We start from the raw sequence: 20,945 nt of genomic DNA, 5'->3' as shown, positions 1-20,945 counted from the left end.
TGTTGATGCTCTCCGGGGCAGTCTTATGTTTTTAGCCCCTCTGAGGTACTGCTTTAGCAAGGGATGAGAGAATAAAGGAGGATCCGTGTTGTAATGTGCTGAAATGGCAGAGGCATGGATCTTAATTGATAAGGATAGGCCTTTGTCCAGCATCTCAGTTAAGTATTGCAAAATCTGAGGAATGTTTGGGACAAGAGGGTCAAGGCTTTGAGCCTGGTTCCAGACGCAGAATCTCTTCCATTTTTCTGAGTAAGATTTCCTGGTGCTAGGCCTCCTGGCCTCCAAAATGACATCCATAACAGCTTTAGGGAGAGTTGAATGTTTGACTAATGAATCTGCCATGCAGCCAGGTTTAGGGTTTTGAGCTGACCGTGCAGGATCTGATTGTTTTGTTGAGTCAGAAGGTGTGGAAATTGAGGCAAAATCCATGGTGGGCCTTGAGCTAAGTTCTTTAACATTGGGTACCAGTGCTGGCGTGGCCAGTCTGGAGCAATCAGGATCATCTGTGGTTTTTCTTGTCTGGCTTTTAGGAGTACCTTTGAAAGGAGAGGCAGTGGTGGGAAGGCATAAACTTTTAGGCTTTGCCAGCTGAACGAGAGAGCATCCACTTTCCATGCTTGTGTGTGATAAGTCCTTCTGCAGAATTTTTGTAGTTGGCAATTCAGTGGGGAGGCAAAAAGATCTGTCTGGGTATCCCCATTTTTGCGTTACCATACTGAAGATTTGTGGATTCAGTTTCCATTCGTGAGGGTTCATGATATTTCTGCTTAGATAGTCTGCCAGAGTATTTTTCTTTCCTGGCAGGAATTGTGCTTGCATATGAACTTGATAAATTAGAGCTGTGTTCCACAAGGTCATGGCTTGCCTGCATAGGGGGTAAGAATGAGTGCCCCCCTTCCTTGTTTATGTACCACATTACTGTGGTGTTGTCTGTCTTTAATAAATGTCCTGGATGCAGAAGGTCCTTGAAATCTGTTAGGGCATTTTGAACAGCCAACATCTCTTTTTGATTGATGTGAAGATGCATTTGGTCTGTGGTCCACTTGCCCTGAATACATTTTCCTGCCATGTGTGCTCCCCAGGCGTAGTCCGAAGCATCTGTTAGAGTCTGCCTGGCTGTGGGTAGAGTGAAAGGCTGACCCTTGTTGAGGTGACATGCCTGTGCCCACCATCGAAACTCCGGTTGTAGGCAAGGAATTATTGGTATTACTGCTTCTAAGCTGTGAGAGTGCCGAGTCCAAACACTTTTTAGGTACCACTGTAATTTCCTCATATGCAGTCTGGCATATGGAGTTAGTAGTATGTAGGATGCCATGAATCCCAGGGCCTGCAGAATTTTTCTTGCAGGAAGATGGGACTTTTTTTACCATTAGTTGAAAATAGAGAGTCAGTTATCCTTGTTTGTCAGGCATGAGATAAGCCATCTGGGCCGTTGTATTTAAGCTGGCACCCAGGAATATTATCTGTTGTGAGGGTACTAGTTTTGACTTATTTTCGTTTACTGTGTACCCTAGAGAAATTAGCAACCTTTTTACAAATGCCAGATGCTTTACAAGAATGTCCTTGGTCTCTGCTTGAATGAGGCAGTCGTCCAGGTATGGATATATATGAATTCCTTTTTGTCTGCTCAATGCAATTACTGGTGCCAGGCACTTTGTAAAGACCCTGGGCTCAGTAGATAAGCCAAAGGGCAGTGCAGAGAATTGGTAGTGCATTGTACCAGCTTTGAATCAGAGGTATATTCTGCAATTTTGTCTGATAGCGACATGCAGGTATACCTCTGAGGTCCAGAGTAACAAGCCAAGCCTTCTTGCCCAGCATGGGAAGAAGCTGCTGTAGTGTCAACATTTTGAATTTCGGAACATCCAGGTAAGTAGAGTTGAAAGGTCTAGTATGGGTCTCCAGGCTTTGTCCTTTCTGGGGACCAGGAAGAGTCCTGAGTAAAATCCTTCTTGTTCCTGCTGTGGTACTTTTTGAATAGCTCATGTCCATGAGGGCTGATATTTGTTTTTGAGCCTCTGCCCATTGATTTTGTGGCAGGTTTGGCATTCCTTTTAGCCTTGGCAAAGTGTGAAAGTGGAACCTGTAACCTTGAGACACAATATTCACAACCCATTTGTCTTGGGTGATTGTTTGCCAATTCTGATAAAAAAGTGCTAGTTTTCCCCCTAAGGGTGCTGCCAAAAGGGAAGTGCTTGGGGTACGAAGGGGTAAGTCACTGGGACTGTCCTGTATGGTTGAGATTTGTCCACAGCTCCTTTTGGGGTTGAGGTACCCCCACTGTCGTCTGTTAGAGCCTTGGGGTTGAGATCTGCCTCTTGGGCATCTGTATCTGCCTCTCTGTGGTCTGACACTGGAAAGGACCAATTCTTTGTTGGCCAATTTCTGCTAAATCGAGGTGGCTGTACCTGTAAGAAATCTTTGACTGTTTGCATAGATTTGGTTTTATCCTCCATTTTCTTTAACACCTCTTCTGCCTTAACACCAAACAATGCATCATGCTGTAAAGGAGCTTCCAATAATTTTGCCTTAACATGATCAGGTAAACTCTGTTCTTTTAACCAAGCATGTCTTCGAATCAGCGAACCTGTAACTGCGGTTCTACAAGAGGCCTCTAAATAATCAAAACCACATTGCAGAGTATGTTTTCCCACCTGTTCAATTGCATGCAGTAAATCCTGCATTTCTTTATAGTCAGGAGCTTCTGAGCTTGTAAGCATTTTCTGTTTTAACTGAGCCATTAAATATTGTTGGTACTTAAGCATGTGAAACTGGCAATTTAAAGCCCTTACTGCTAAAGTTGCAGAAGTGTAAACTTTCTTCCCCCATCTATCCAATGCTCTAGAATCTCTGTCAGAGGGGACTGGATTTTTTGCAATGGAAGCCTTAACCCCTTTGGGACCCTGGGAAATGAAGCTGATCTGGTTTGGCTGGTGCAGGGGGCAAAGAATCCGGAGATAAGTTGGATTCAGAGAACACATCATCCACAATATCTAACACAGGCGGAACAGCAAGGGGGCTGTGCTGAGGCAATAAAAGGAAGTCCCTGAGCCTTTTCTTGGATTCTGAATAATCCTGACTTTCCCAATGGAAATGCTCCCTCATGGTATGTAAAGTTTCCCCAAAAGAGTAATCCTCAGGAGGAGAGGCTGAAGGGATAGATTCTTCAGCATCAGAGTCCTCATATGGGGGTAGAGAGTATCCCTGGTCTGAAGAGGAATCAGAAGAAATGGAAACCTGATCAGAGGAATCAGTCTGTATCCTGCCTAGGCCTTTTCTCAGGAGAGGGGATGGGAACCCCTGATTAGAGTAATAAGGTCTTCGGCCATTTTGAGCATCTGTTTCTTAGGCATGGAGGACTGTCCAGGAGAATGCTGTACTTGCTTCTTTGTCTTTAATGGTGCCTTTGTCTTGGCTGGTGCTTTAATGGTAAGTTGTGAAGGTCTGAAAACACCCTCAGAAGCCAATGCCTGCTCAGCGGCTCCGGACCCATCTGAGTGATTAGTTTCCGTAGGCCCAATACCTTGAGTTTCCAGAAGTCTAGTTGTATCCACGTGGGAGTGAGGCAGCATGTGGCTCTGAGGTAGCGGGCGTCAGGGGTTGCGAAAGCACCTCACTGAGAACCGGCGACTGGCCTAAAAGAGGTTTCGTCGGTTTTGGACCTTGGACGCCTGTCTATCCTTTGTCCTTGCGTTTTTTATGAATTGCGGTCGGTTGTTCCGACGGCATTGTATAACTGAACCTTCGGCCAAAGTAGTGCAAAGCAAAATCAAAACATAGTTTTATAGTGCGTTTGTTAAATCTGGCAGAAAACGGACTAGTGATGTCGTGATCAGGGCCTAGGCATGGAATACAGTAAGAGTGGAAGTCCTTATGAGGTATTTGCTTCCCACAAGAAGTACAATTATTAACATTTTCTGACATCGGTCTGAGGCAAGAAAAAAGTTTCCCCAATTACTGAAGACTTCGGATCTGAAATTCGACTTCCAAAATCTCAGGAGTCTGCCGACCGGCACTTGCGAACTGCTTTTGCTTCGGGCACCGCACTGCAAGAAAGACTGAAGAAAATGGTGTCTGATACATCTTATATACCCCCTGGTGCACTGACGTCAGGGAAGAAGCGACAGCAACCGACGCCGGACCAAGACTTTGGAACTCTGGCCGACTGCGGGACTGCAGGTTAACTCAAGTGTAATGACTGTAGCAGTGTAACACGATGAACATCTGGTAATGCAAGTAGCCTGCTTTGAAGCGGAGGTATCTTCTACAAGATTCCCTTATTGGGATATGCAGGCAAGCCTATTAAATCTAGAGTTGCCAACCAGGCATCTTTGCCTAGCATAGGAAGTAACTGGTGAAGAGTCAGCATCTTGAATTTTGGAATGTCCAAAAAGGTGTTTAGAGTAGATAAGTCCAGAACTGAACGCCATGATGTCGTTTCTGGTTACAAAGAAAAGTCTTTAATAGAAACCTTGTCCCTTTTCCTCTTCTGGTACTGGTTGAATAGCCCCCATGCTCATGAGGGAAAGTACTTGTTTCTGGGCCTCTGCCCACTGATTTGGGGGCAGGTCTGGCCATCCGTTTGGAATTGGCAATGTGTGGAAATGAAATCTGCATCCCTGCGACACTATTTAAAACCCATTTGTCCTGGGTTATAAGTTGCCAGTTTCTTGAATGAAGTCAGTTTTCCCCCCAAAGGCACGGCTAAAAGTTAAGTGCTTGGTAAGTGTAAAGGGAAGTCATTGAGACTGCTTACCATTTGGAGGTGTCTTGCTTCCAGATTTGGAAGAGGAGGCACCCCATTGTTTTGTTCTGAAAGTCCCTTGTGACTGAACCCTGGAGCCTTTGAAATGTCCAGGTTAGACTTGAGGGGCTCTCGAAGGAACTGGAAAGGACCAGTTCTTAGTAGGCCAGTGCCTACTAAATCTTGGAGGTTGCACTTGTAAAAAAATCTTTCACAGTTTGCATAGATTTAGCTTTATCTTGCATCTTTTTTAAAACTTCTTCAGCCTTACTACCAAAGAGACAGTCCTGTTATAAAAGAGCATCCAACAATTTTGCTTTAACATGATCAGACAGATTTTGCTCTGAGCAAAGCATGCCTTAGCACAGACTCAGTTACAGCAGCCCTGCAAGAGGCCTCCAAAGAATCAAAACCACATTGCAAATGTTTCCAAACTTGTTCAGCTAAACGCAATAAATCCTCTACATCTTTGTTTTCCATACAGTCAAAAATCATCATTCTGTTTAAGCAGTCCCACGATATGCTGAAATTTTAGCATTTTCTTTGCGTTTAAGGTATTCCGGTAGTCTGATTGCTGACGGATGACATTTCTGGATAATTAAAGCGTGAGCCAAAATATTTAGAAGCAAAAATGTACAGACGTTTGATAGTGTGTTGATTAAAGATCAAAACCGACAGCAAGGTACGTGGTGGTCAGGGCCTAGGCAAGGAATACAGTACAAATGAAAATCCTTATGAGGTATTTGCTTCCCACAAGTAATGCAATTATTAACTTTTACTGACATTGGTAAGGAGCAAGAAAAAGTTTCCTCAACGGGGTACTTGGCTTTTTAGTTGAAGACTTCGGCTCTGAATCTTCAAAACGAAAATTTCAGGAGTCTGCCGACCAGCACTTGCGAACTGCTTCGGGCACCGTACAGCAAGAAAGACTGATGTAATGGCGTCTGCTGCATGTTTTATACCCCTGATGACCTGACATCATGGAAGAAGGGACAGCAACCGATGCAGGACCCAAGACTTAGTTAATCAAGCCAACTGAGGGCAACCTGCCAGCACATTACCCAAATGTAATGACTGCAACAGTGAAACACTAAGAACAAAGAAGAGAGGTAAAGTCAATAGAAGTCAGGGGGCTGGAGGGAGGGTAACCAGGACTGCAACAGTGAATACACTAACTACATTTATGTTAAGTGTACACAACTGTACTATGTTCATGTTTCACTGTTGCAGCCATTACATTTGCGTAGATTCCCAAAGCTAAAAAAGGGAAGTGGCAATTGGAGAGCATTAGACCAGCTATTAGGCCCTGCAAGACTGCAGTAGCAAAACCAGCTCTGGATTTAGAAAAAAATTGGCAAGTGGTAATGCTTGGTGAAGGTATGTACAAAACTCCAGGTAGCAACTTCTAGGATGCCCCTGGTAGGGACACATCTGAGAAAGGCTTTAGAAGTAGATGCAGCCCTGGTGGAATGGGGTCTTACCTCCCCTGTGGGGTAGGTTTTCCATGGTGCTTATAGCAGAAATGAATGCAATGCCCTATCCACTTAGAAATGGTTTGCTTTGAAATGGCCTTCCCCTCTGCCCCCTGCAGCAAATACAACCAGCAGCTGTTCAGATTTCCTGAGGGGCTTAGTCCTGTCCAAGTAAAATCTAAGTTGTCTGTGCACGTCTAAGATGTGCAGTATTCATTCCCCTTTGTTCTGTGGATTAGAAAAGAAGGTTGGCAAATTGACTGATTAAGGGCCACATTGGATATCACCTTGGGCATAAAGGAAGGGTTGGTACTGAGGGACACCCTATCTGCATGAAAGATGATGAAAGGCTCCACTGCCAGGAGGGCCTGTAATTCAGATACCCTTCTAGCCGAAGTGATGGCAAGGAGGAAGGCCGTTTTCCAAGAAAGGAATTGCAACTCTGCAGTTACAGCTGGCTGAAAGGGAGGTAGAGTGAGCTTTTCCAATACAAAGTTAAGGTCCCAGGCTGGAGTAGGGACTCTCCTGGGTGGTCTTAAGTTTTTGGCCCCTCTGAGGAATTGCTTCAGCAGTGGATGAGAGAAGAGGGGTGGCTCCGTAGAAGAATGTGCTGAAATGACCAAGGCATGGATTTTAATGGAAGAGAAGGAAAGACCCTTGTGAAGCATCTCAGTTAAGTATTAAAGATTATGCGGTAAATTGGGCACTGTTGTACCCATCCCCTGAGTTTGACTCCAGGAACAGAATCTTTTCCACTTTTCAACATAGAATTTGCTAGTGCTAGGCCTTCTTGCCTCCAGAATGACATCCATCACTTGCTTACTGAGGCACAGTAATGGAGAGCGCAGGTAATTAGCCAGGCTGTAAGATTCAGGGTTTGAAGCTGGGGGTGCAGAATCTGGCCCTCCTGCTGGGACAGCAGGGAGGGGGTCTGAGGCAGGTGCCATGATTCCAGCAGTGTAACTGCACAGGAGGGGCACCAGTGTTGGAGTGGCCAGTCTGGTGTAATGAATATTGTCCTTGGTTTGTCCTGTTTGACCTTTTGTAGAACTTTCGAGAGGAGAGGCAGAAGGGGAAAGGCATAAACGGATAGGTTTTTCCAGGTGAAGGACAGGGCATTCACTTTCCAAGCTTGTCTGTGGGGAGTCCTTATGCAGAATTTGTCCAATTGGTAGTTCTGAGGGGAGGCACACAGGTCAATCTCTAGGCTTCCCCATTCGTATCTCAAAATGTCTTTCCTTTGTTATCTTTGCTTCCAGTTTCCACTCGTGAGTGTCCATGTGATTTCTGCTTAGGTCTGCCAGTGTATTTAGCTTGCCTGGCAAGAATTGAGCTTGTAGGTGCACTTGGGTAGCTCAAGGCTGTGTTCCACAGAGCCATGGCTAGTCTGCAAAGAGGATATGAGTGGGTTACCCCCTGCTTATGTACCACATGACAGTGGTATTGTCCATCCTTAACAATTGTCCAAGAAGAATGTGGTCCTTGAAGGCTGTCTGAGCATTCTGTACGGCTAACATTTCTTTTTGATTGATATGCAACTGCATTTGAGTCTGGTTCCATTTGCCCTGAATGCACTGCCCTGCCAAGTGGGCCACCCATGCATAGTCTGATGTGTCTGTTAGGGTTTGGGTGGCAGGGGATAGAGTGAATGGCAGTCCCTTGTTGAAGTGGCAGACCTCTGCCCAAAAGAACTCAGGAATGATGGGAATCATTGATTCTAGGTCCTGATAATGTTGACACCATAAGTTTTTTTTAGATACCATTGTAGTTTCCTCATATGCAGTCTTGGAATTAGTAGAATGCAGGAGGACATGAACCACAGGGCTTGCAGGATTTTCCTTGCAGATAGCTGGGTCTTTGTGGCCAGCAGTTTGAAGTAGGCTGTCAAATTAACTTGTTTCTCTGGCGTGAGTAGGCCATCTGGGAAATTATATTCAAGCTTGCTCCCAGGAAAACAATTTGTTGGCAGGGTACTAACTATGATTTCTTTTCGTTTATGGTGTACTCCAGTGAAGTTAGTTTTGTTACAAATGCCAGATGATTTAATAGTATGTTCTGGCTTTCTGCCTGAATTAAGACAATCCTCCAGGTATGGGTATACTTGAATATTTCTTTGCCTGCAGAATGCAATGACTGGAGCTAGGCACTTTGTGAATACCCTGGGCACAGTAGATAAGCCAAATGTCAATGTAAAGAAAGTACAGTTGTGTACACTTACCATAAATGTAGATGTTAGAGTGTATTCACTGTTGCAGTCATTACATTTGGGTAATCTGCTGGCAGGCTGCCCTTAGTCGGCCTGAATATCAAAGGTTTGGGTCCTGCATCAGTTGCAGTCTCCTCTTCCATGACGTCAGGGGTACAAAACATGCAGCCAACGCCATTTTCTTTAGTTTTTCCTTGCCCCAGATGTCAGGTGCCCCCCAAATGGGGAGCAAAAATATATATGCAACTAACAAAATTTACCTTCATCTAAAAGCAAATACATCACAAAGGCTGTAGAATATAGTGAAGGAAAGAGAAGTTCTAGAAAAAAGGGGGATGGTGAGTGGGTAACCCGGACTGCAACAGTAAATGCACTCTAACATCTACACTTATGGTAAGTGTACACAACTGTACTAAGTTCTTAGTGCTTCACTGTTACATCTGGGTAGAATCCCAAAGCTATGGATGGAAGGCTGGAACTAAATAGCATTAGGAGCGGCTATAACGCCCTGCAGGACTGCAGTGGCAAAGCCTGCCCTGGACTTGGAGGGGCAAATGATAATGCTTTGTAAAGGTATGAACAGAGCTCCAAGTAGCAGCTTCTAGAATGTCTTTGGTTGGCACCCCTCTGAAAAAAGCTGCTGAGGTAGATGCAGCCCTGGTGGAATGTGACCAGATTCCCTTGGGCACCAGTTTACCATGATGCAAATAGCAGAAACAAATGCAGTGGCTTATCCACTTTGAACTAGTCTGCTTTGAAATGGTCTTCCCCTCTAATCCTGCAGCAAATGCCACTAGTAGCTGCTTAGACTTTCTTAGAGATTTGGTCCTGTTTAAGTAGAATCTTAGTTGTCTGTGTACATCCAAGGAATGCATAATCCGCTCCCCTTTGTTCCGCGGATTTGGGTAAAAAGTTAGCAGGTGAATAGTTTGGTTAAGAGCCACACTGAATACCACCTTAGGCATAAAGGAAGGATTGGTCCTGAGGGACACCCTTGTCCGGGTAAAATGTAATAAAAGGCTCCACAGCCATGAGGGCCTGTAGTTCTGAAACCCTTCTTGCTGAAGTGATTGCCAACAGGAAAGCGGTTTTCCAAGATAAAAACTTTATATACGCAGGAGCTGCTGGTTCAAATGGAGGCAGGGTGAGCTTTTCCAACACAAAATTGAGGTCCCATACAGGAGTTGGTGATCTTCTGGGGAGACTTAAATTTTTGGCCCCTCTAAGATACTGTTTTAGCAGAGGATGAGAAAAGATAAGAGGTTCTGTGTTGTAATGAGCCAAGATGGCAGAGGCATGGATTTTTATTGATGAAAAAGATAGGCCCTTGTCAAGCATCTCAGTCAAGTATTGTAAAATCTGAGGAATATTTGGCTTTGCTGTGTCTGTCCCTTGTGCTTGGTTCCACGCACAGAATCTCTTCCATTTATCAGCATAAGATTTTCTAGTACTAGGCCTTCTGGCTTCCAAAATGACATCCATCACAGATTTACTGAGAGGTGTTGTTTGAATTACATGATCAGCCATGCTACCAGGTTCAGAGTTTGGAGATGATTGTGCAGAATTTGATTGCTCTGCTGAGACAGTAGATGAGGTATTTGAGGCAGGTACCAAGGAGGGAGTTGAGACATATTCCTTAGAATTGGGTACCAGTGCTGGTGAGGCCAGTCCGTGGCAATTAGGATCATTTTTGTTTTTTCCTGTCTGACCTTTAGTAAGACCTTGGGAAGAAGAGGCAGAGGAGGAAAGGTGCAGACTGATAGGTTTTTCCAACTGAAGGCTAGGGCATCCACTTTCCATGCTTGTCTGTGATAAGTCCATGTGCAGAATTTGTCCAGTTGATAATTCTGGGGAGAGGCAAATAGATCTATGTCCAGACTCCCCCATTTCTTTGTTATCATGCTGAAGACTTGTGGATCCAGTTTCCACTCATGAGGATCCAGAATATTTCTGCTTAGGTCGTCTGCCAGAGTATTTCGTTTTCCTTGCAGGAATTGAGCTTGAAGATGTACTTGGTAAGTCAAGGCTGTGTCCCACAATGCCATGGCTAGTCTGCAAAAGGGGTAGGAATGTGTACCCCCCTGCTTATGTACCACATAACCGTGGTGTTGTCAGTCTATCAGTAGTTGTCCCAGATGAAGTCCTTGAAAGCTGTCAGTGCATTCTGAACAGCTAACATCTCTTTCTAGTTGATATGCAGATGCATTTGTTTGGGGCTCCATATGCCCTGAATGCACCTCCCCACCAGGTGGGCCCCCCAAGCATAGTCTGACGTGTCTGAAGTTAGGGTTTGGGTGGCAGGGGGTAGAGTGAAAGAACGTCCCATGTTCTGGTGACATCTCTGCCCACCAAAGAAACTCCTGTTGTAGGCAGGGAATGAGAGGAATCATTGTTTCCAGACTGTGGCAATGCGGACTCCATAAACTTTTCAGATACGTTGCCCTGTTTGATTCTCAGCTAGAGCATCTTCTGTGTGGAGACATGCGTGAATGAGCATACCTTCGTTGAAGGTTGTGCGTCAGGGCTGGCAACTCTGCACATAAAAATCTGCTGCCAATCATTAGCGGTCCGGAGTTCCGCCGTGGCGACCTCTAACCGGGTAAAGCCGAAAAACACAACTGTAGTTTCCTCATATGCAGTCTTACATATGGAATTAGTAGAATGCAGGATGCCAAGAACCCCAAAGCCTGCAGAATGTGTATTGCAGATAACTGGGTTTTTGTTGCCATTTGTTTGAAGTAAATAGTCAGTTGCCTTTGTCTGGCGTAAGGTAAGCAATCTGGGCAGTTGTATTTAAAGCTTGCACCCAGGAATGTAGTCTTTTGAGAAGGTACCAGTTGTGATTTCTTTTAGTTTATTGTGTACCCTCAGCATGTTAGAAGCCTTTTTACACATGCCAGATGTTGAAGAATGTCCTTGTTTTCTGCTTGAATGAGACAGTCGTCCAAGTAAGGATAGATTTGTATGCTTCTTTGCCTGCAAAATGCAATTACTGGTGCCAGGCACTTTGTAAAGATCCTGGGCGCAGTAGACAAGCCAAAGGGCAGTGCAGAGAATTGGTAATGCATAAAACCTGCCTTGAAGCGGAGGTATCTTCTGCACGATTCCCTTATTGGGATATGCAGGTATGCCTCAAGTCTAGAATCACTAGCCAAGCGTTCTTGCCCAGCATGGGCAGAAGTTATGTCCAAGAATGTGTTCAAAATCGATAAGTATTGGGGCGCCAGGCTTTGTCTTTTCTGAGTACCAGGAACAGTCGAGTAAAACCCTTGCCTTTTTCCTGTTCTGGTACTGGTTGAATAGCCCCCGTATCCATCACTTGTTTCTGTGCCTCTGCCCATTGATTTTGTGGCAGATCTGGCCAACCGTTTGGAATTGGCAAGGTATGGAAATGAAATCTGTATTCCTGGGATACTATGTTTAATACCCACTTGTCCTGCGTTATTAACTGCCAATTTTGAGCATGAAGTGCTAATTTTCCCCCTAAGGGGGCTGTCAAAAGAAAAGTGCTTGGTGATGGGTAGAGGGAAGTCATTGAGACTGCTTACTGTAGGGTTGTGCTTTGCTTCCTCCAGATTTGGAGGCAGACGCACCCCATTGCTTTGACCTTAAAGAACCCTGTGATTGGTATCTAGAGCCATTAGAGCGCCTGGATTTGCCCAGTGAGGCTCTGTCGGACACAGGGAAGGAGCAATTTTTTGTAGGCCAGTGTCTACTGGATCTTGGTGGCTGCACTTGTAAGTATTTTACAGTTTGCCCAGACTTAGCTTTGTCTTCCATTTTCTTTAAAACCTCTTCTGCCTTATTACCAAACAGAGTATCATGCTGTAAAGGTGCATCCAACAATTTAGCTTTAACATGATCAGGCAGATTTTGCTCCTTGAGCCAAGCATGCCTTCTAATCACAGATCCAGTAACTGCGGCCCTGCAGAAGGCTTCCAAGGAATCAAAACCGTATTGCAAAGTATGCTTTCCAACCTGTTCTACTGCATGCAATAATTCCTGTAATTCTTTATTTTCCACACATTCAGAAATAAACATTTTCTGTTTCAATTATCCCATAACATGCTGTTGATATTTAAGTATATGAAACTGACACAGTTTAAGGCCCTAACTGCCAAGGTTGCAGAAGTATAAACCTTCTTTCCCCATCTATCCAGCACCCTAGAATCTCTATCAGAGGGGGTAGGATTCTTAGCTGTTGAGGCCTTTACACCTTTGGGACCCTGTGAGACAGTTTCAGGGTCAGCAGCAGGATTTTTTAATAAAAATTTGTGGGAGTCAGGAACCCTGTAACATCTGTCTGATTTACTAGGAGCTGGAGGTAGGGAATATAGAAGTTATGTTCTTACCATAACGTTCCATGTTAGTTGTCTTCTTCTCGCCTTCTTCTTGCTGGATGGGTTCGGAGCCGACCTCGGCTCCGACTCGGCCACTCAAAGCTCGAGAGTTGGTTCCACCGGCTCGAGGCTCCCCTTATATCCCACAATGCTAGGTGTGAGTTACCTCAGATCTCGTTTGTAAGCTAGGCCCAGCTTATAATAGTAACAGAATAACTATAAACAAAGTCCACCTCTATAAACCAGGGAGAAGAGAAGGGTGACCTACATCCTGATCCAGGAAAATATGCACAGCAGCATATACCTAAAGTAAGAGGTGGTAGAAAGAGAGGTCACAATCAAAACTCCTCTAGGTCTGTCCAGGCCAGGGGGAAGGAGGGTGGGCGAAGAAGGGCGAAGAAGACAACTAACATGGAACGTTATGGTAAGAACATAACTTCTATATGTTAAGTTGTCTATCTCGCCTTCATTCTTGCTGGATGGGACCGCGTTCCTAGCACCTTGTCCCGGGTGGCCTAACGGAACAGACTCTTGAGAACAGTGGAACCAAAGTTAGCTCTATGCCTAGAAGCTAAATCCAACTTATAATGAGAAATGAAAGTGTGAGGAGTAGCCCAAGTAGCCGCTGCACAAATGGTGTCAATAGGCAGTCTGTCTTGGAAGGCTATAGAAGTAGCCAAAGCTCTGGTAGAATGGGCTTTAGGTTTGTTAGGCAGCTTTTGGTGTCTAATTTCATAAACAAGGGAAATCAGAGATGTTAGCCATCTAGATAATGATACCTTTGAAACTGAAAGTCCCTTTCTGCCTTCTGCATAAGAGACAAACAGCTGGTCAGATTTTCTGAATTGTTTGGTTCTATCCAAATAGTACCTTAACTGACGAACATCTAGCCAATGCAATTTCTGTTCAGACCTGTTAGAATATTCTGGAAAAAACACAGGAAGGTCAATGCTTTGATTTAGGTTAGACGCCGAGGCTATCTTAGGTAAAAAGGACGGGTTGGTTCGTAAAGATACCCTGTCCTTATGGAACAACAGATAAGGAGGTCAACAGCTGAGTGCATGAAGTTCCGAAACTCTTCTAGCTGAAGTAATAGCTACCAGAAAGAGTGTCTTCCATGATAGCAATTTTAAAGAACAGGAGGCTGCAGGTTCGAAAGGGGAAAGAATCAAAGAACTAAGAACTAAATTTAGGTCCCAAGGAGGAGGAGGATTTCTTATAGGAGGTCTGAGAAGAAAAACTCCCTTCAAAAATGCTTTGCAAAGCTTGTGGGACATTATGGCAGACTCTGAAATGCCCACATGAAAGTTAGAAATAGCTGCCAATTGAACTTTAAGAGTAGATGGAGATGAACCTGCATGGAAGAGTTCAGCTAGAAAATCAAGGACCATTTGGATGGAAGCAGTGAAAGGATCTATGTCCCTTCCTTGAGCCCAACAGGCGAAACGTTCCCACTTACTCAAATAAATCTTTTGAGTGGAAGATTTACGGGAAGCTATCAAAATATCTTGGACAGAGTGAGATATTTGAGGAAGCCTGGCTAAGGTTGGAACTGGAGGAACCAAGCAGTGAGGTTCAGAGAGGGAAGGGAGCGATGAAACTGACCCGACTGATGGATCAAAAGATCTGGAACTAGGTCCAGATGCCAAGGTCGCTCCAACAGAAAATGATAAAGGGGAACCAAACCTGTCGAGGCCAGTAAGGAGCAATGAGGATCAACGAGGCCTTCTGAGCGATAGCTTTCTGTATCACTTGAGAGATTAGTGGGAAGGGAGGAAATGCATACAGAAGTCCCCGGGGCCAAACTTGGACTAGAGCGTCTCTGCTGGGTTGGCCTGGTAAAGGGAATAGGGTGAAATAATCTCTGCACTTGCTGTTTTGGGGAGTAGCAAAAAGGTCACAGCAAGGCTGACCCCACTTGAGAAAAATTTCTCTCACAACAGAGTCTTTCAGAGACCACTTGTGAGGCATGAGGATAGCTCTGCTCAATTTGTCCGAGATTTGATTGGACTTCCCGGGGATGTGCGTTGCTATCAGAAACCGCTGAGAAGAAATCGCCCATTGCCACAGTCTGAGTGCTTATCGACACAGGGGGTAGGACCTGGTTCCGCCTTGTTTGTTGATATACCACACTACAGACATATTGTCCGTCTGGATTGCTATCGTTCCCAAGGGAAGAGAGTCTTGAAGGGCTTGCAACGCTAAAAGCACTGCTCTCATCTCTAGAACATTTATGTGCAAGTGGCATTCGTCTGGTTGCCATGTGCCCTGGACAGTTCTGCCCTGATAAAGCCCCCCCCACCCGATCAGGGAGGCGTCCGTTGTCAGAGTAGCAACCGGAGGAAGGGACAAAGGGTCTTCCCAACAAGAGCTGAGGGGAAGACATCCACCACAGAAGATGATTTTTGCATGTTTGCGTAATCATGATGGTGTGGGACATCGGAAGTTGCTGGTATGACCATTGCGTGAAGAGCATCCATTGAAGGATTCTCATGTGGAATCTGGCTAATGGAAGCAGAGGTATGGCAGCCGCCATAATCCCCAACACTTTCAGAACTAACCTGGCTTTGATTCTGTTGCTGCTGAAGAGGAGCGAGACCAGTTTGTGTATGTCTGTTATTCTCTGATCTGTTAGTCTCTTGAACATGTTGACTGTGTCTAGATTTGCGCCTATGAAGGTAATAGTACGACAAGGCGACAAAACAGACTTTTCGCAATTTATTGAAATGCCTAAATTTTGACAAATGCGAAAAGTGTAGTCCCTGGCCAATAGAAGAAGATGCTTGGTGGGAGCTGTGAGGAGCCAGTCGTCCAAATATGGAAACACCTGGAATCCTTGACGTCTCAGGTGAGAAGCTACCACTGCCATGCATTTGGTAAACACCGGGGCAGTGGTGAGACCAAAGGGCAGGGCCCTGAATTGAAAATGACTGGTTCCCAGCCTGAAGCGGAGGAATCTTCTGGAGCGTCTGTTCATTTTATGTGATAGTACGCATCCTGAAGGTCTATAGAGCACATCCAGTTTCCCTTTCCCAATAGGGGAAGGATGGACTGCAGCGTGACCATCCGAAATCTTGTTTTCTTGACTGACTTGTTCAAGATACTGAGATCCAAAATTGGTCTCCAGTCCCCTGTTTTCTTTGGAACTAAAGAACCTGGAGTAGATTCCGGATCCTTGCTGGTCTGCTGGAACTGGCTGTATTGCTCTTTTTGCAAGCAGCTTTGAAATTTCCAAAGCTGCAAGATCCCTTTGAGCGGGTGGAACATCTGGAAGGGATTTTTGATTGGTTTGGAATGCGAAGGGAATGGAATAGCCTTCGGAAATGATGGACTGTACCCATTTGTCTTGAGTCAGGGATAGCCAGGCTTCTGGGTACAGTGACAATCTTCCCCCGACTGCCTCCGAAGGTGGGCAGTTGGGCAACACCTCAGGGATGCTGAAAGGGCTTATCAGAGAAGGCTTCTCGATTGCCCTGATTCTGCGGACCCCCCCTGCCTCTAGGGCGACGTCTACCGTTGTTGTTCCCCCCTCTGCCTCTGGCGGGGAACCGACTCTGTGCGTCAGGCGAAGTCCCTTGAGATTGTTTGCGGAACTACATTTTTCCACTTTTCTAGCCTTTGGGGTAAGGCCTAGGAGTGGAGAAATGGACTCAGACGGCAGAAAGTCTTGCCATCTGTCTCGCACCTAGTCAAGGTTTCTTTCACTTGAGGACCAAAAAGAGATGATCCATCAAACGGGGAATTAGTGAATGACGTTTTAAAGGGGTCCGCAAAGTTGCATAGCCGCATCCAGGCATGCCTGCGTAAGGCCACACCTGTCCCTGCGGCCCTGCTCGCTCCATCAGCCGCATAAGAGAGGAGGCGCATGGAGGAGTTAGCTATGGAGTTCAGGGTAGCCAGCTGAGTGTTCATCTTGTCCTGAAAACCCGCAGCCGTAGGATCCTTCAACATGTCACTCGTTTCTTTGATCAAGTCCCTTTGAAAACGAGTAAAATGGCATAGGTAATTCAGCGAACGCATAGCAAAGGTCGCTGACGAGAACATCCGCTTCCCGTACATGTCCATAGACCTAGATTCTTTGTTAGGGGGATGAACAGGCACTGAAGGATCAGCTAGTTCCTTCTTGGTGGCAGCAGCTACCACCATAGCATCCACAGAAACACCTTTTGTGAGAAATTGCTCGTCAGTTGGTGCTGTTATAAATTTGGAAGGTCTCCTGGGGGTAGGGTCCACTGACTCAGGAGCCGTCCAGGCCTTCTTTGCAACCACCTGCATGAGGGGATCAAGGGGGGGGGGACACCCAGGAGGTGGAAGGGCGAGAGCCAAACTCCTCAAGATACACAGATTCATCCTCCGAAGGGTTAAGGGCTGGCCAATTTCCCCTCTTTCAGGATCTCTAGAATGTCTGCAAAAGAGACATCTTCAGAAGGGGAACGTGGGGAACCCTCGGAATCCTCTAAATCTGTGTCAGAGGTGACAGACTCAGGTGAGTCTAAGTGCTTCCTCTTACACTTTCTCTTCCTAGGGGGCTCCCCTGCCAATTCAGGGGAGGCCTCGGAAGAGGATGAGATCCCCACAGGGGATTCTTGAGGAGCTAGCTCTCTGCGGTCTGGGATGAGGGAGTGAGTCGACATAACCAAAGGCACCGAAGAGGGAGGGGTGGATGGAGCCGACTGTGGAGTCGAACAAGGTTCCAACACACTCCGCATGACCTCGAATGCACCCCTGTCTGGCAGAGCCAGAGGTCCCCGCTCCGAGAAGCTGAGAACCTCCCTCAGCACCGATAGAGATGGCTCCGAGGCCGATGTCGGAGCCGAACTCACCAGCGCCGAAGCACCGAGAGGGAGAGGGGGGTCGGACAAGGGTCCGATGCCACTCACCCCTCGAGCCGAGGGAGCCGGCCGAGATTCTTCAAAAGAAGAAATCGGAGCCGACGACGGAGCCTAAGACAATTGTATCGGCTCCGACGCTACCACAGTCTCGGTCCCGAGACGCCCCGGCTCCGAGCTCAAAGGAGTCTGAGGAGGAATATTTATTGGAACTAGTTGAGGCATCGACTGATGAGTCGGACTCTGGAGCATTTGGGCCAGTGCCTCGGACTTCAAAAGTCTACTCACTACCCTCTGGAGGTCGTGATCTGAGAGCCTCGATGACCTGGAGGAGTGAGATCTGTGGCTCTGTTCAGACAGCAAGGGAGACGCTGGAGCCGAATGAACGGAGCCAAGGGACGGTGACCTCGATCTCTTTCTAGATGTCAGCTCCGATGGTCTGATCGGAGCCGACCCAGGAATCTCTAATGCCTCGGCTCCAGCCGGAGCCGAGGAAACCACAGATACTGCAGTCAAAGACTCATCGGCTCCAGCCGGAGCCGATGAAGCAGTAGGCTTCGAAGCCTTAGGCTTCGACTCTGAAGCTGGAGCCGAGGTCTTGGAAGCCTTAGAAGGTTTCCCCGATGACACAGAGAGGGAACCTTCAGGCTTGATTAAACCCCTCAAAATGAGTTGATTTTTCTCTCCTGCAGGACTCTAGGGCTGAAGCCATGGCATACAGCACAAGAGTCCTGCAGGTGTAAAGGTCCCAGGCAACACACACAAGAAGTGTGACCGTCTGTCAGAGACATTTTCTGACAGCACGAGTCACACTTCTTGAAGCCTGAGACCTTTGTATCCTTGGACATACTCAAGGACCCTAAGTGTAATCACACACAGAAAAAACACACACACACAGATTACACTGATAGGGATTCAAAGGGAATATTTAAACTAAAGGTAATTAAGTTAAACTTCCCTAATCAACACATACACACCCTAAGGAAAGGGAAGGGAGGGCCCGAAGGCCTTAGGGAAAGAACTATAAGTTCTTTAGAAAAAAAGGGGCTGGATAAAGGATATGAAGGGATAATATCCACTACACTAAGGGGGAAGAAAAATACACTAAGCTAGCTTAAGTCTAAAGAATTTAAACTAGTCTAACTTTCACTAACCTGGAGCAGGTAGAAAACACACCTCGATCGCTGTAGCGGCAAACGAGATCTGGGGTAACTCACGCCTAGCATTGTGGGATATAAGGGGAGCCTCGAGCCGGTGGAACCAACTCTCGAGCTTTTAGAGTGGCCGAGTCGGAGCAGAGGTCGGCTCCGAACCCATCCAGCAAGAATGAAGGCGAGATAGACAACTTAACATCTGGCGTTATGCTGGATTCCGAAAACACATCAACAATGTGTAATACAGGAGGTATGGCCAAAGGCCTATGCTGAGGAAGAAGGAAATCCCCAAGCCTCTTTTTGATTCGGAGAAATTCTGACTCTCCCAATGAAAATGTTCCCTCAAAGTATACAAGGTTTCTCCAAAAGAATAACCTTCAGGAGGAGATGCAGATGGGACTGATTCCTCTGCATCTGAATCCTCATAGGGTGGTATAGAAAATTCTTGATCAGAAGAGTCATCAGAAGAAATGGAAACCTGATCTGAAGATTCATAATCAGTGTCTTGCCTACGCCTTTTATCTGGGGTGGGGGGTTTGGGAACACCTGATCAAGGTAATTAAGTCTTCAGCCATTTTGATTATCTGTTTTTGGGCATAGAAGCCTGAGAGCACGTGGCTCATGCGTAGTTTTTTAGCCTTAAAATTTGCTTTTCTTTGTTTTTGAATCTGGCGTCGGTTTTATATAGAAATGCTGAGGCCTGAAAACACCCTCAGAAGCCAGTGTCTGCTCAGCGGCTCTGAACCCATCCGAGGGAGAGACATTCGCAGGTACAATACTTTTGAGAATCTCATGGCATGCCGGACTCCACATGGGTCTCAGTAGAGGCCTGCAACTCAAAAGTAGCGGGCATCAGGGGCTGCGAAAGCACCACTGAGTACCAGCAACTGGCTTAGAAGTTTAGTCTGTTTTGGACCTAGACGGTCCATCTCGGTCCTTTTCTTTGCTTTTTTTTGTGAACTCCGGTAGTCTGATTGCTATCAGATGACATTTCAGGGTAATTAAATCAGTTTCCAAAATATATTGAAGCAAAGATATACCAATGCTTAACAGTGCGTTGGTTAAATCTAGCACAAAACAGACAGCAAGGCATGTTATGATCTGGGCCTAGGCAAGAAATACAGTACAAATGAAAATCCTTATGAGGTATTTCCTTCCCACAAGTAATGCAATTATTCAATTTTTGTGACATTGGTAAGGAGCAAGAAAAAGTTTCCCCAATGGGGTACTTGGCTTTAATTGAAGACTTTGGTTCTGAAACTCTAATGCGAAAATTTCATGAGTCGGCCGACCAGCACTTGCGAACTGCTTCTGCTTCGGGCACCGCGCGGCAAAAAAGGCTAAAGAAATGGTGTCGGCTGCATGTTTTATGCCCCTAACAACCTGACATAATGCAAGAGGAGACAGCAACAGACGCAGGACCAAAGACTGATATTCAAGCCGACTGAGGGCAACCTGCCAGCAGATTACCCAAATGTAATGACTAACAGTGAAACACTAACATCTGATAGTGCATGTAGCCTGCTCTGAAGCGCAAGTATTTTCTGCAAGACTCCCTTATTGGGATGTGCAGGTAAGCTTCCTTTAAATCCAATGTTGCCAACCAGGCATTTTTGCCTAGCATGGGAAGCAGCTGATGAAGAGTTAGCATTCTGAATTTTGGGATTACCAAAAAAGTGTTTAGGATAGACAAGTCCAGGATAGGATGCCAGGAATGGTCTTTTCTGGGTACCAGGGAAAGTCTCGAGTAAAATCCCTGTCCCCATTCCTCTTCTGGGACAGGTTGAATAGCCCTGATACTTACAAGAGAGAGAACCTGCTTTTGAGAATGCCCACTGATTTTGGGGGTAGGGTTGGACAACCGTTTGGGGATGGTAAGGAGTGGAAGTGGAATCTGTATCCTTGGGAAATTACATTTAAAACCCACTTGTCTTGGGTAATGAGTTCCCAGTTTTTTGCATGCAGGGTGATCTTTTCCCCTAAAGGAACAGTCAAGTTGAGCAGGGCTTGGAAGGTTTAAGGTTAAGTCATTGTGACAGTTTACCATGGGGGTGGTCTTACTACTTCCAGCTTTAGAAGTGGGAGCCCCCCCCCCACACACACACACTGCTTAGGCCTGTTAGTACCTTGAGGCTGAAGCCTGGGTGGTCTGCTGGTCCTGGGTTTGGACTGAGAAGGCCTGGAATAGACAGGAAAGGAC

At 46.0% G+C, this 20,945-nt stretch overlaps 1 protein-coding gene across 1 annotated transcript in view; it reads right to left on the bottom strand.

Annotated features, from left to right (window-relative positions):
• HSPA9 (heat shock protein family A (Hsp70) member 9) overlaps positions 1 to 20,945 on the bottom strand; it is a 1,477,986-nt gene that overhangs the window by 668,397 nt on the left and 788,644 nt on the right. The window lies entirely within an intron of this gene.

This window comes from Protopterus annectens, chromosome 4.part0 (genome assembly GCF_019279795.1).
Source record: "Protopterus annectens isolate FY-2018-M chromosome 4.part0, PAN1.0, whole genome shotgun sequence".
In the NCBI taxonomy this organism is placed as follows: domain Eukaryota; kingdom Metazoa; phylum Chordata; order Ceratodontiformes; family Protopteridae; genus Protopterus; species Protopterus annectens.
The sequence above is the reverse complement of the archived record's forward strand: the minus strand, read 5'-3'. Positions and strand labels throughout refer to the sequence as shown.